Below are 14205 nucleotides of genomic sequence, written 5' to 3'. Positions count from 1 at the left end.
GGACATGGGTATAGACCGTTCTGGGCAGAGGAGGGAGCATGACCCCCTCAGGCTGCCACAGGCTCTCCCAGGCCCATGGCAGCCCTGCTTTTGCCCAGGGTCTTACAAGGCCTTTAACTCCTGACCTTCAAGTTGCTTTGGCTCAGGACCAGGGGCCCAGGGGTCTGATCTCACACAATTCTCCCTCCTCCTCTGCCCTCGGACCGAGCTCCCTTCTCTCATCTCCTTTTCTCCCCTCTTTCAGAATGAAACCATCAAGGTATAAGGTTGATGATTGACTCTGGGAAATGTGGGTGAGCATAGCAAGTGCCCAGAGAGTCTGGGTTCCTGCGTGGCAATCCCTAAATGCCGTTATGAATGAGACTTTGTTTTACAGAAGAAGACACTGAGGCTCAGAGAAGACGGATGGGCCGAGGATATTCAACCAGTAAGTGGCCATTTTGAGACCAGATGAAGCAGAGGCGGTAGACCCACGGGAGTGGGTGGGGTGCTGTGGGCAGGTGGCGGGGCTCTGAGCAACTTGCTCTCCAGCCCCACGGACACCAGTCAATCTCCTGTGTCTACTTCTCAAGATCATTGGCCTGCACCAACCCAAGTTCAAGTGTGGCCTCCTTGAGAAAGCCAGGGAGTTTTCAAGTCCTCAAGTTCATTCACAGTGAGGAAGCCTGACCTGGCGGGGAGCTCTCCTCCTTGCTGCCCTTGTCTGGGTCTGCAGAAGCCCTGGCTCCCACCCTGCCTTCTCACACACCCTTCTTCCTCATTATACTTGAGATTTTAACACAAAATGCCTAAGACAGCCATCCTCCTTTTCCTCCCTGCCCTGGGCGTCTCGAAATCCTGAAACCACGCGCCACAGCGGCCATTTAGCATTAGAAATTAAATTAATTTCCGCGCTCTTACTCTGGATGTAAGTGTGTGTATTAATAATTTAAAGCACACTTATTTATGCAGTTTGATATATTTCAGGTTCAGGCAAGCAATGAAGTTTTGCTTAAGTTGCTGTTCAGTAGACAGTGTCACTTCCCCTGTGCCCTCCAGAGTGTTTCAGGGACAGAGGGTGCAGAGAGCCAGGGGTCTCCTCTCCACATCCCTGCCATCCTGCCGGCTCGGTGAGATCCCCGTGCTCTTCACCCAGAAGAGGGCATAGCTCATCTCAGTAAAGGTCGATTTCTTCCTCAGAATGGCCTAGCTCATTAAACAGCAAGCCTTCGGAGGTCCTGGCCAGTGAAACTTCTCCCCCTCCACTGGTGCCTTTGGAGATCGCCATGGTCACATTCGAGTTGTCACTTGGTAACAGTTCTTCCCATGAAGGACTCAGCTACCTGGGCCCGATGCCGAGGAGCTGGATGACCGCTCCTCTGCTCCTGCTGTGTTCATTCCTCCATCCTATCTGAACAAGGAGAAAGTTGCGTGGGCCTTGGGAGCCTGCAGCTAAGCCGAGCGGCAAGAACAAGCAGCTCATCCCTGCCACCTCCCGGTGTCCTCACTGCTCCCTCACATCAGGCCTTCTTTCTCCTCTTCCTGTTCAGCACCACGCTGGGCAGTGCCTCTGACCAACAGCTTGGTGCTAGTCATTATCGCCTGCCATCAGGTGTTTGGGTAGGTTAGCCCACCTGTGAGTTCCATTTTCTTCCTGTGGATAGCAAGACTGAGACTGTGTGTCATACCTATGGCCTTGGTCCCCTCCTGGCTAGAAAAGCCATTGAGGGAAAGGGACAGGCACAGGCTGTGAGGGCGAAACACCCAGGGCCCTCGCAGGGGATGGAGGGGCGAACCTCACCTGGTTGTACCTGTGTGAAAATTGGGGTGTGCAAGTATATAGGTGAGTCTCACTTCCTGGGCATCCTGGCCAGCTCGGGCTGCTGTGAGCGAGCCCCGTGGCCTCTCTCCAGTCCTGGAGGTGGGGTGTATAAGACGGGGAGGAAGCATGGGTGGGCTTCCTTGGGGCCTCCTCTTGCTGTGTCCTCACGGCGCCTTCCTTGCGAGGTGAGCTCCCATCTGTTTTTCTACGTGGAACGACCCTGATCCCACCGTGAACTCCACCCTGTGACCTCACCTGCTCCTACTTACGCCAAAGGTCTCTCCTCCTAATACCATTGCATCGGGGATTTAGAGGTTCAGGGGGAATTTGGAGAGGCACGAACTGCACCTGCAGCTTATGATGCTAAGTTTGTTGAAAGTATGGTGCTCAGTGCCTGTTTGCTGTCATTCCCAAAGCCTCTGCTCTGGAGGACAGAATGACCTCGGGCAAGTCACATCCTGCATTGACCTTCATCTGAAAAATGGGGTCAGAATCTGCGTTGTAGATTTATTATAAGGAAGAAATGAGATAAATTATTGTGTCTAATAGGCAGGCGACACAGGAAAAAATCCTTCCTAGCCCTCTTTCTCTCTGCGGCCTAAAGGCTGCAGGGTGGGTGTTGGGCGGCTTGGACCTCTCCTCTCTTTGGGCACCCAGCCACTGCAGGCTGGCTCTGCAGAGTCCAGGCACCCATGGACCCTCAATCTGCCTTGCCTGCCTGGAAAAGCAGCCGTCAAAGTGTTGACGTGACTGACATCCGTGCACTCAATGACGCTGCTGACATGTACTGAGCTCCTCCCTTATCTCGCGACTGTCACTTGGTGGCTCCCTCCAGCAGGCGCCCAGCGTTCTCCCAGCCAGCTGGGTGGGCTCCAGAGAGCAGCCCTCCCTCTGACAGGGCGACAGATGGGTTGGCACCGGGGTTGGGGTGGGGATGCTGGGGAGGCTGGGAGCCCCCAAACCTCAGCCTGGATCCCCAGCCAATGCACGATAGACCCTCACGAGTGCTCAGTCTTGTCCTGCATTCTAGGTTGGACACGGGGCTCAGAAATATCTGATGGCTGATGGGGTGGGAGGGATACCACTGAGCCCGGAAACTCACTGAATGTCTCATTGTCCATATGGGTAAAACAAGGCCCAGAGAGAAGGGCCATACCCAAGGTCATAGAGTGTGAAGGCTGGACCAGAAGTCGGATTTGACTTTTCAACACAACTGGGTCCAAATGACCACAGAGCGGCACTGGTGAGCATGGGGGTGATGAGACCCAGCCCCTACCTTGGCTCTGGGGTCTCCTTGAGAGTTGCTATTCCAGGCTGCCTCTGGTATAGGCTGTCCTCATCTGTCTTCTGTCACTACAATAAAATGCCTAAAACCAAGCAATTGAAAAGGAAAGAAGTTTATTTTGGCTCATGGTTCTGAGGCTGGGAAGCCCAAGAACATGACACCAGCATGTGTCTGGCTTCTGGTGGCAGAAGGGCAAACGCAGTCCTGAGAGAATGAGAACTCACTCCTCAGGGCTCCAGTTCACCCTCCTGCCCACTCACCTCTCACAGACCCCCCTCCCAGCAGCACCACAATAAAAACCAAATCGCACCGTTGGCTTTGGCCCAGGCTGTCCAATTCAAACCCATAGCATGGGTTTGGGGACCACACGTGTGTATGGATTTAGATGGCCACACAGCCTTGTGCTGTGAGCAGCCTGGTCTCATGGCCAGGTCTGACCACCCCCACCTCACCCAGGGTCCTACACAGACCTGGGCCTGCTTTTGTCGTGGTCACAGTCATGGCCACAGCTGCAGATCTGCAGAGCTAGTGCTCCTGGAGCACCACCCAGACCTGCCTGCCTCTTGCTCCCCGCTGTCTTGTACACTTTCCTTTGCAAAGCACAGAAGTGCCCTGGGGAGCTGGATGGGCCCTGTGACACAACCAGTAAGACCATGATCCATGCTGCTCTTTGCATTTTCCCAGACACGATAGCCTGGGCTCATTTATTGAGTTACTTAAGCCTCTCCATTGTGCAAGGTTTAGAGATCTGGGGAGGCCTGGGGCTATTTCACATCCCACCATTTCTGCTAAGCCCTGCCTGTTCCCTTGCCCACAGGTGGGGCTGCCTTCTGTGGGAAGTGTGCAGGAGCCCAGGCAGCCACAGCCCAGGGCCCAGGGCTGCTGACGCCCACACCAGGCAGTGACCAGCCCATTCCCGGATTGCCTTCCCTTAGCTGTATTTCCAGCCCAGCTCCTGCTCTGAGCAAAGCACTGTGCCAGTGGCTGGGAGAGGGAGCTGGGAGCCCAGTAAGACTCAAGGAGTCCACTTTGAGGCAGAAGAGAAGGACACTTGTCCAAACTAGAGACATGCTGTCTCTAGTTACCAAGCAACTTTCCAAGGGGAAAAGAAACTGCCTGGCCACATCAATTGCCAATTCCCACTCTGCTGATGTCAACGAAGCGGTGTGATATCTTGGGAAGAGGAGTGCCAGAGTATGGTCTCGAGGGTGGAGGCCTGCCTAATGTGCACCTGCCTGGATTCCATCCCTATACTACGAAATGAAGTGAAATTAAAAGAAATAGTGGATAGAGTCGGATCTGGCATCTTCTGCCCCAAACTAACCAGGCAAAGGCACTGCAGTAGGAGAGGCCTTGGGTAGGGGAATAACTTCTTCAGGTCCAGCTTCCTGGGAGCAGGTGGTTGTGGGGAAGGAGCAGGGTTTTACAGAAGAAGCAGGGGAGGCAGGTCCTCCCCGGAAGTGCACCAGCCCTTGCGTGTTCTAGAACCCGTGTCCTGTGGGGTCAGCTCCCAGAAGCCTCCTCACTTCTACCCAGGAATGCTGACCCTTCTCTCATCAGTGGTAAGGTTGCTGTTGATGCATCTTCGGTGGGTCAATGACATTGAGGGGCTTGGTGCTTCCTTTGAATGCTGACTCCATCATTTTCCTCCCGAAATATCATTTTTTAAAAAGTATGCATGTTCATTACAGAAACAAATCAAGTAAATACATCCAAGTGTAAAGACAACTCCTTCTCAGGTGAACATTTTCCCAGCATGCCTCTGTTCATAGGTACAGACCAAAGGTTAAGCAGATATAGTAGAAATAAAATTTAAGATTAAAAAATAAAAGGAAAGGGCAAAAAGGAGATGCTGGAGGTAGCGGCTCTATCTTCTTCCTTTGGATGTTGTTGGAGCAATGGCAACTATCTTGCAACCATGAGGGAAGCCCAAGGCAGGCGACAACTAAGGGTGGTGAGTGGGAAGATGGAGAGAATCCGTGTTTTGGCGATGTAGGGACGCTGCAGGCATTGCCTCACGGACTATGGAGAGACAACCACACCTATGGTTCTTATCGACCTAGACTCTGAATCCGCAAGACTCCAATTTAGTTGTAATGAAGCAAGTCGGTGTCATAGGCAGGCAAGGACTTTGGTGTCAGACAAAATAGAACTGGACACACAGCTGTGTGGAGGGGATGCTGCCTAACCCCTTGGTGCCTGGGTTTTTCTTCTCTGCAATGAGAGTAACAAATCTGCCTCTGCGTGATGAACTGAGTGCAGCATTGCATCCTCAATGTCAAGTTTCCGCTCGGTCCCAGGGACAGGAGGGAGGCGAACATGACACCTGGGACACGAACACGCGACTCTTGGGAAGGTGGAGCGTGGCGTTGCATGGAGACCCACAGCACTTTCGTGTCTTTGGTGTGTCAGCACGGATGCCGGCGGGGTGGCCGGGGGCTCGGGCTGCAGCACCCACCGGGCAGAATGATTTTGGACCGGCTCTCTCCCTCCAACAAGGTTCAACTGCATCAGCGGCGTTTCCAGCTGTTAGTGGGGAATAAGATGGTAGCGCACTTGTGACATGGTGGACTCTCAGTACACACCAGTTCCTGCCTTCTTGCTTCTCCCTGCACCACAGCCGGGGCACAGACATGTGACCCACAGGCACACCCCAGGACACGTGTGCACAGACGCACCAGATGCACACGCAGACACACCCCTATGTCCGCACACACGCGCGCACACGCACAACTTTCTTGGCTGGCCCCAGAATCCTCCCGAAGGTTTTGGCAGCCAAGCCGGTGTCTGTCTGCTCACTTGGGCCATCCTGGGCTCTTCTCTTCTTCCCTGATTTGTCTTCCAAACATCCAATCTTCAAACAAGGAGTGCTTTTGCTTAAAGGAAAATTATTTCTGGGGAGAAATACTTTAAATGTAATTATGACTCAGATGGACATCTAGTAAGTAATTACACAGGCCCTGCTTGGAATATAAAATGCCACACTTGCAGATGGATGGATGGATGGATTGTGGCAGGGAGAAGAATTAGAGAGAAAAATGAGAAGAAACCATGGATTCCTATCTTCCCTGGTGTCACTGGGTCTGGCGCAGGGCCCATGCTGAGCGAGACCTGGCTTTGGCTGGGACCCAGGGGTGGAGAAATTGGGAAGCAGGCTGAGGCTACTGAGTGGGCCACTGAGTGGGGTTGAGGAAGGACGCAGGCCAATGTCTTCCTGCATCCAGGCCTTCCTGGCTCTCTGCCTTCACTGCACCCTCCCAGGTGGTGTGCTCCCACTCTCACGGGTGTCCCAGTCCCACCCTCCCCTCCTCTGGTGTGTTCTCTGTGACATCACTTGTCTCCTGCCGCCCCCCTGCCCATCCTCCCCATCACCCCCTTCACATCTCACTCTGCCCACCGCCAGCATGCAGCAGCTGTGCAGTTTCCACCCTGCCTGACCCTAGAAATCTCTGGGTTCAGCCCTCAGCGCTTCAGCCACGTCTCCTTGAAACTATGGTAGCCCTTGTTCAGTGCACAGCCTGAGCACGTTCCTGACCTCCCTTGCACTCCTCTTCGAACCTGCGCCTTCTTGCCTCGAGTTTTCTCTCTGCTTCACCTGCTTTGGCTTCTTGGGTGGATCCTCAGCCCAACTTGGCCACATTTGACCAGGGACCCTTGGCTTTCCCCCTCGCACGAGGACTGGTTTTTCTCCCTGGCCAGGCATTTGGTTTTTATCCAGCACGCTTACGGGAGTAAGTGCTGCCTCTGCTCTTGGAGGAAAATGGCGTCTCCTCTAGGAGGAGATGGGGCCGTTAAAGAATTGACTGTGAACTCATGGTGTGTGCGCGCGCGTGCGTGTTGGAGGGCGGTATGTTGGTTGGGTGAGGGGTACATGATACACAGGGGAATAAAATGTTGTCCTTGAACCCTGGCTGCTAACCAGAGGTCAGCCACTCATAGTTTCCCCTAATTGATTTATCAGATGAGCTCTAATGGCCCAGGGAGGAAGCAGGAGCCTCCAGGAAGCGATTACAATAGACGATTGCATTCAAGTACTCTGTTTGATCTTCTAACAGCCCTGAGGAGGGGGAGGGAGGGAGGTCCCTATTTTCCAACCCTGGCAGTAGGCTCTGCCAGGCCAGCTAACTTTCCAGCTGACCTAGGCAGCAGTGGACAGTCCTGACCATCCTGATGGCCGTTCTGGGTTTCAGTCCCAAGGCCACCCTGTCCCAGGGCAGGGAAGACCCACAGGGACCTGTGGCCAAAGTCGCTGCCTGCACTGCCTTCTATGCACGGTGCCAGCTGATGACAGCCACACCTGGGCTCCAGTCACCCCCCTGCCTCCGCCCTGCCTGTCTTCCCCTTTCTCTCTGCCTTGGCTTTGGGACGGAGTAGAGGAAGCAGTGTTTTCATTCATGCTCACGTCTTCCAGGGCAGCCTAGGAAAAGGACATTGATTTATGATCAAAAAGGCGCCGGAGGATGCCGGGGAAGACGCACGGCGGCAGGGGTGGGTGGGCAATAAGAGATGGTATCAGAAAGGATAAAAAGAATCCTGAAGCCTTAAAAGAAGATCCTGGTTTCTGATGCTGTGGCAGGCATGGGCCGAGCATCTCTTATGGAATCACAAATGAACTGCAGTCACCTTGGGGCCTGGGCGTGCCTTCCAGGATGGAATTCAATTAAAAACATATAGATTTCCCCTGCAGATGAGCAGGCCTGGCACACGGCAGGGTGGCAGCCGGTAAGCAGCTATCGAATCCGTGTCCCTGCCCAGCGGCGTCCCTCTGCCGCTTTCACGTCACCTCTGTGTCTTGGCAATTTTATAATTGGCCCAATGGGTTATGATTCAGAACCAGAAGAGCCAATTAGCAGGAGTCCACTCTGACCTCCAGTTTGGGGCGGTAGAAGACGAGATAATGAGTTGAGGCAGAGGAAAGGAAAAAAAAAAAACCCCACTAAACTGAAAATAAAAATAGGAAATCTCAAGAGCAAAGACCTAAATCTTTTTGGCTCCCTGATTAAAAACCGTGCCATGTCGATCACAAGCTCTAAACAGCGATGCTGGTTGCAGCTGAATTTTTTATACTTCTATTAATCTTTAATGATAGCTTGGTCACCTAGTCTCTTTTATCTTGTCAGATAAATGTATGGTTAACGGGATAATGAGATTTCTAAGGCCCCATTCCGGCTCCCAGCCATCTAGTGCAGGCGGTGCCCTCTGACCCCCGGCACACAGTGGCACCAGGGTGCTCGTAATTGGTAGGTGTGCTGGGAATGTACTGGAAGCTGAAGGATGGTTTAAACTTTGATTTGAGGTCAGCGAGGTCGTCAAGCTCGGGAAGACCAGCCCGGTTTTATTACCAGCTGCCTCTGATGGGGATATAATTAGATTTAGCTATTGCTTTATTAATAAGTAATCACTTCCCCCCACTGCTGCGGGTGGGCAAATGTATTCCTTGGATAATTTGAGGACACTAGTCTGGCTTTATTAATAATAATATATCATGTGTATTTGGCCAGGGGCAGACACCCATCTGGATTTCTGGACTTTGGGGGAGCTATATCATTTTTATTCATTTACAGTACTGAATCAACTGGCTGTGCCTTTCGAAGTCTATCCCTGTCTCAGTGACCTCAAACTGTTGTCACGGAGGACCTCTATTTTGGCCTGTTTTAATGAATTAAGCAATAAAAGATATATAAATAATTCTATCCAACTGTCCATCCATCCACCCATCCATCTATCCATGTGCATCCAAATCCATCCACCCACCTATCCATTCTATCCACCCATTCATCTACCCACCCACCCATCCATCCATCCATCCATCCATCCATCCATCTATCCATCTATCATCTACTCAATCATGTCGGTACTCACTAAATGCTGCTTAAAACCACAGACGAAGGGATGAAGGGGATCACAGACAGTAAGACCTCCTCCAGCCTTAAGGGCTTTGTAGACAGAGAAGTGACTGAAATTCAAGGCAGGTGAGTTAAGGGCTGGGAGTACTGGGTGCTACGTGGAAAGTGCTGAGCACTGGGCTTTGGTAACATCGGAACTATGTCATTCTGATTTCTCAGAAGGGCTGGGGCTCCGGAAAGAGGTGGACTGCTAGGAAGGGCTCAGGAATTCCTTGAGTGCCTAGAAAGTTAAGTTTCTTCCATTCTTTCCCTGATAGAAAATTAGGAAAGTCCTGGGGGCGGAGGGATTGCAGGAAGAGAAACAAAATGTAGAGAAAGAAAATTAAAGAAAGACCACTCACTAGTCCCCGACTAAATAATGAATTCAACAAGTATTTACTGAGTGCTGCTTCCATTGAAGCCATGTCCAACCCATTTTCCCATTCATCCATACACAGCCCCAATACAAAGACTGTAGGTCCAATGGAAACCACCTCAGCGTTGGGATCCCATTCCATTCCAGAGTATGGAAATCTTTGTATTTTTGTTGGTTAATACCATCATTTAGGGTTTTTGTTTTTGTTTTTTTTTCAATCTGAAATTTGCTATACTGGGCACCTTTTCTTCAAGAGAGAACTCAGGGATTAACTCTTGTCATGTTAATATATACCTAGAGATTTCAATTCTGCAATGTCTGGTCAAAGAAAGGCGTGTTCTTTTATAAAATGACTCTGACCTCATGTCCACCATTTTTTCTCGAGTCTGAGACACGCCATTCCTTCACCTTCGGTGACAATGAAAAGCAGCGGTATTAACACCACGCATGTTATCGGTTGTAGAATACATTGTGACTTCCCAAATGGCAAGCTGTGAAAAGGAGCGTGGTTTACAGTTGATGCACTATGGCGGTTTAGACCTCCCCCCGCCATGTTGTTGTTTTCTTTCCTGTTCCCCCCAGAGTATCTTTTCTTGTGTCTCTTGGCCATGTGTCTTCTACAGACTGCTGGGCTTAGGTGTCTGGTGGCATCTCTGATGGGGCGGGTGTGGTGCAGCCACGGGGGGCAGAAGGGAAGGGGTCCTGGGCCTGATCCCCACCCTGCCTGGGTAGGTCCTTCCCTGAAGGCAGAGGCCCCTCTGCTCCCCTCTCTTTTCTTCCTCCGGGGACCACGCCATTGTTCTTCAACCCTCAGTCCTGACCATCCGCCTCTCGCTGATGGAATGGAGCCTGAGGGCAGAGCGGAGGTCACATGGGTGGAAGTGACCAAGCTGGTTTTTCTCTGGCGGATGCAGGATGCAGTCACTCTTGACTGTTAACTCTCAGCCGCTGGGTGAACTTGTGGGCAGAGCTAAAGGCTGAACGTGCACATGTCCCACAAAGGCGATCTGACAGTCACCTACAGCAGCCATTCCGATAACTGCACGATTGAGGACATGGGCCGCACTGGGTATGCTCAGGTGTGGCGGCAGTCAGGACAGGCTGGGGCAGGTTATGCTGCAGTAAGGAGCCCTACATTCCCAGTGACTTCACCCAGAGCGCATTCATCACCCATGCCAGTGCCCTGCCAGGCACCGGTCCCCCAAGCAGGGGGACCTGGCTCCTTTTATGTGGCTTGGAGTTTGCTAACTCCAATAGTCTCTATTCTTCTAGAGCCTCAGTGTCTCCAAGTCCTCCTTGGGATCTTCTGCATCTGGTCATCCTATGAGCAAGATGGACAGAAAAGGGAGCTTGCTGAGGTTTTAGGGACCAGGCTCTGGGTGGTAAAGGAGGAGATGGATCTTCTTCCATCAGTCAGAGCTGGTCATGTGGCCCTGCCTAGCAGCAAAGTCTGAATCCAGGAAGGACAGAAATGGTTTGGGTGAACATTCAGCAATATCTTGTTCTTGCTATTAAAGCCATACACTGGCAAATGAAATGATGCTACAAATTCAGAACTATGTGCTGTCCTTCTGACACCAAGGCCTATAACCAACTGTGAGGATAAAATAAAACAAGAAACACACACGCACACACACACACGAGGTTTGCACAGTTATTCTTAGAGAAAGGATTCATCCCTAAGCCAAAGGCTCTGGGTTCCAGTCCCACCTTGGTTTTAAGCAAGTCACTTCCCCTCTCTGGCCTTTGGGGTTCTCCTCAGTAGTAACACTATTGAATGAGAGTTTTTCTGAGCCTGTGTTGGCAGAGAGATGTAACCTGGGGATTTATGGAGTCCACAGGACCGTTGTTTTAAAATCACTATTAAACTGGAGTGTTGGGCAGAATAGGACTATATCAGTTTCTATTGCTGCTATGAAAAGTTACCGCTGATGTAGCGACTTAAAGCAACACAAATTTATTCTCTTAAATTCTGGATCCCAGAAGCTTGAAATGAGTTTTACGGAGCAAAAAAAAATAAAAAACAAATCAAAGCATCAACAGGCAACTCCTTTCTCTGAGCTGCAGGGCAAAGCTTGTTCCTGGCCCCTCTTAGCTCCCAAGGCTGCCAGCGTTCCTTGGCTCCTGGTGCACCTCTCCAATCTCTGCCTTTATGATCACATAGCTGACTTCCCATCTGTGTCAAATCCCCCTCCTAGAAGCATGCCATGGTTGCCTTTAGTCTACGTTGATGGTCCAGCGTACTGTTCACAGCTCAAAGACCTTGACTTTGTCAGCTTTTCGAAGCCTGGTGACCGGCACTAATTGGGAGGATTCAGCAGTCTGAAGAAAGTTAGATAATTTCATGGAGTGGGAAAACTGGGGCAGGGACCCCAGCACAGTCTGTGTGAACTAGCGTGACCCTGAGGTTGCTAAGCAGACACGGTAGAGAGGACACCTGCTTTGCCAGACCCCAGCTGTGTGACCTTGAGCAAGTTGACCTTCCCAGGTTGGTTTTATAAATCAGAGAGTTGCACCTGACTGCCAAGCAAGCAAAAACCCAGGACCCCGTGAGACTCTGTGCCTGGCGTCAACAATGCCAGCGGCTGCAAGGACTGTCACACATATCCCGCTGGACCTCTGTGGGCAGAAGAGAGCACTGGCAGGGAGACATGGCAGTGGAGGTCCCCTCAGGTGCCTGTCTCAGCCAGGGACCAGACAAGGACCCTCATTTCTCAGTGGGATGCAGTGTGAAGGACCCGCTGTGACAGTGTGGAGCTGAAGAGGCAGAACTGGGATGGGAGGCATTGTCTGCAAACAGCAGTGACACAGAAGAGCCTGGAGGGACAGGGACCCTGCAGCAGCCGAAGCCAGAGCAGAGTCCTGGGTCCCTTCCCTTGCTGGCTTCCCTTCTCCAGAGCCCACAGTCAGGGCAGCTGAGCAAGACTGGGCAGAGACAGCATGGACTCGCATTTTAATAAACCGTAAGATTCCCTCAACTTCTTTTGCTGTGTTCTTCCACGCTCTAGACTTTTCTTAGTCTGACAACAAATTCCTGGCACAGTGGTTAGGGAGTGGGCTCTGGAGCCAGTCTGCCTGCAGCTTAATCCCAGCTTTCCCATTTACTGACTATGTCTCACTCTTTCCACCCAGGAATTGGGTATAATAATGAGAGCCACCTCATAGGAACTTTGTGAAGCTTGAGCAAATTTACCCGGTGTTTCAAGACCCTAGAGCCCCTTATCATAGGTTTCATGCATCCCCATCTCCCACCTACACAACCTCAGATAGATGCCATGACTGAGTCACATCCAAGCCACTGCCTAAATGAAGTGACTTCCAGATCAGTGTATTATCAAGACACAGTATCAATGTTGTTTTTAATGCTCGATAAACAGTTCCCCGGCTCTGCAAAATGAAATATTCCTTTCATTATGAAAGTGAGAAGACATTTATACCGTGTCTTAAGCGGTATAAATAGAGCATGCTGCAGTCAGGGGATGGATAATGACCCTGTTTATTTTTGCCAGCTCAGGACGGGCTGACACAGTGTGCATGCCGGAGGAGCCAGCGAGCCTCCTGGAAGGGGACCCAAAAATCCTCCGTCATTCCTGCCAAGTACAAGGTGTGGGGCATCTGTTCTCAGATTGCACTTGCCAGGCCCCAGGGACGATGGTGGAGATGCTGGGATTCCACCTGGCACCTCGAGAAGCCAGTGCTGAGCTGAGACAGAGGGAGGACCCCCCTCTGGGGAGGGAATGGAGAAACCCAATGTATTCCTATTCCTCTAGGTTAAACATTGTCTTTTGGAAGGAAGGGCACGGTCTAACTGTGCCCCATTCAGTTCCAGGTGGCAGGATGAGGATTTTAGCAAGGATGGCACCATGAATGGCTCCTGCCAGGGTGGTGCAGTGCACAGCCTGTGCAACTGTATGTAGTGGCCCAGCCGAGGCCTCAAACAAACGAACAAACATGTCTTTAAGGAAGAGACTTTATACAAATTAGTTTTTCACTTCCCTGGCAAAAACAGAGATGGCATCTGAGACATGGTGTTGGGTTGGTGTCTCAGGATTGGGAAAGTCCAAAATATGGGGCTCAAAGAGTAGAAGGCTTTGTGTAGCTGAGGGCTGTGTCCACGCCAGGCACGCCTGAAGAAGGGCAGAGGTGATGGAAGAAATGTCACAGAAGTGCTGAGAGCAGATGTGAAAGGGGGCTTCTTCCAGAAGGCAGGAGCAAGTCACCACATTCCTTTAGACCTGGCCTTTTTCATCTGTGTCATTGAAACTGGAGTTTTGGACCCCAGGCCCAAACTCCTGGGGTTCCACATGCCATGTGCGGCCCCTCGTCCATATGCACCATAAAGAGACATGGCGACAGCAGAGAAAGGAGGTTTATTACATGGCCCAGGACACGCTGTGGGAAGAGACAAAGTAAGCACTCAACCCATCTTCAGCCTTCTTCAGGCCAGAGACGTGAGCATTCGCTTTAAATAGAAAAAGAATTAGGGCAGGGGACAAAAGGTATTTATAGTTAAACAGTCCCAGTCACATGTGTTCCAGTGGTCTAGTGGGGCTTGTTGGCCATTATCTCAGTCCTCGTTCTTCAAGGGTTCTGGAGAAGATGTCGTCACTGTCATCACTTGAGGGAAGCAATCTAGTTCCCAAGGCATGATCGCTCCTGCTCCAGGGTGCAGCCTCACCATTGTGGGTAATTGTCCTCACTTGGAGGGGTGTCTGTCCTGCAAGGCTCCCCTGTTCCTTTGGTGTAGTTTCAGTCCCTTCTCATGAAGATGTTATCAATCATTCCTGTCTTCCTGGATTCCAAGGTGGCTGCAGGGGAGAATGGCTCAGAACAAAGGACAAGTACAAAACGGAGACTG

The 14205-nt window shown here is 51.4% G+C and overlaps 1 long non-coding RNA gene across 1 annotated transcript; it reads right to left on the bottom strand.

Moving 5' to 3' along the window:
- Positions 1–975: 975 nt before the first annotated feature.
- Positions 976–3664, bottom strand: LOC141419273 (uncharacterized). Its single transcript, XR_012444061.1, has 3 exons — positions 3557–3664; positions 3078–3168; positions 976–1390 (listed from the first exon to the last, which is right to left on the bottom strand). It is a non-coding gene; the product is annotated as an uncharacterized lncRNA (long non-coding RNA).
- Between the last annotated feature and the right edge of the window lie 10541 nt (positions 3665–14205).

This window comes from Castor canadensis, chromosome 19 (genome assembly GCF_047511655.1).
Source record: "Castor canadensis chromosome 19, mCasCan1.hap1v2, whole genome shotgun sequence".
In the NCBI taxonomy this organism is placed as follows: Eukaryota; Metazoa; Chordata; class Mammalia; order Rodentia; family Castoridae; genus Castor; species Castor canadensis.
This window is presented reverse-complemented; position numbering and strand designations above follow the sequence as displayed.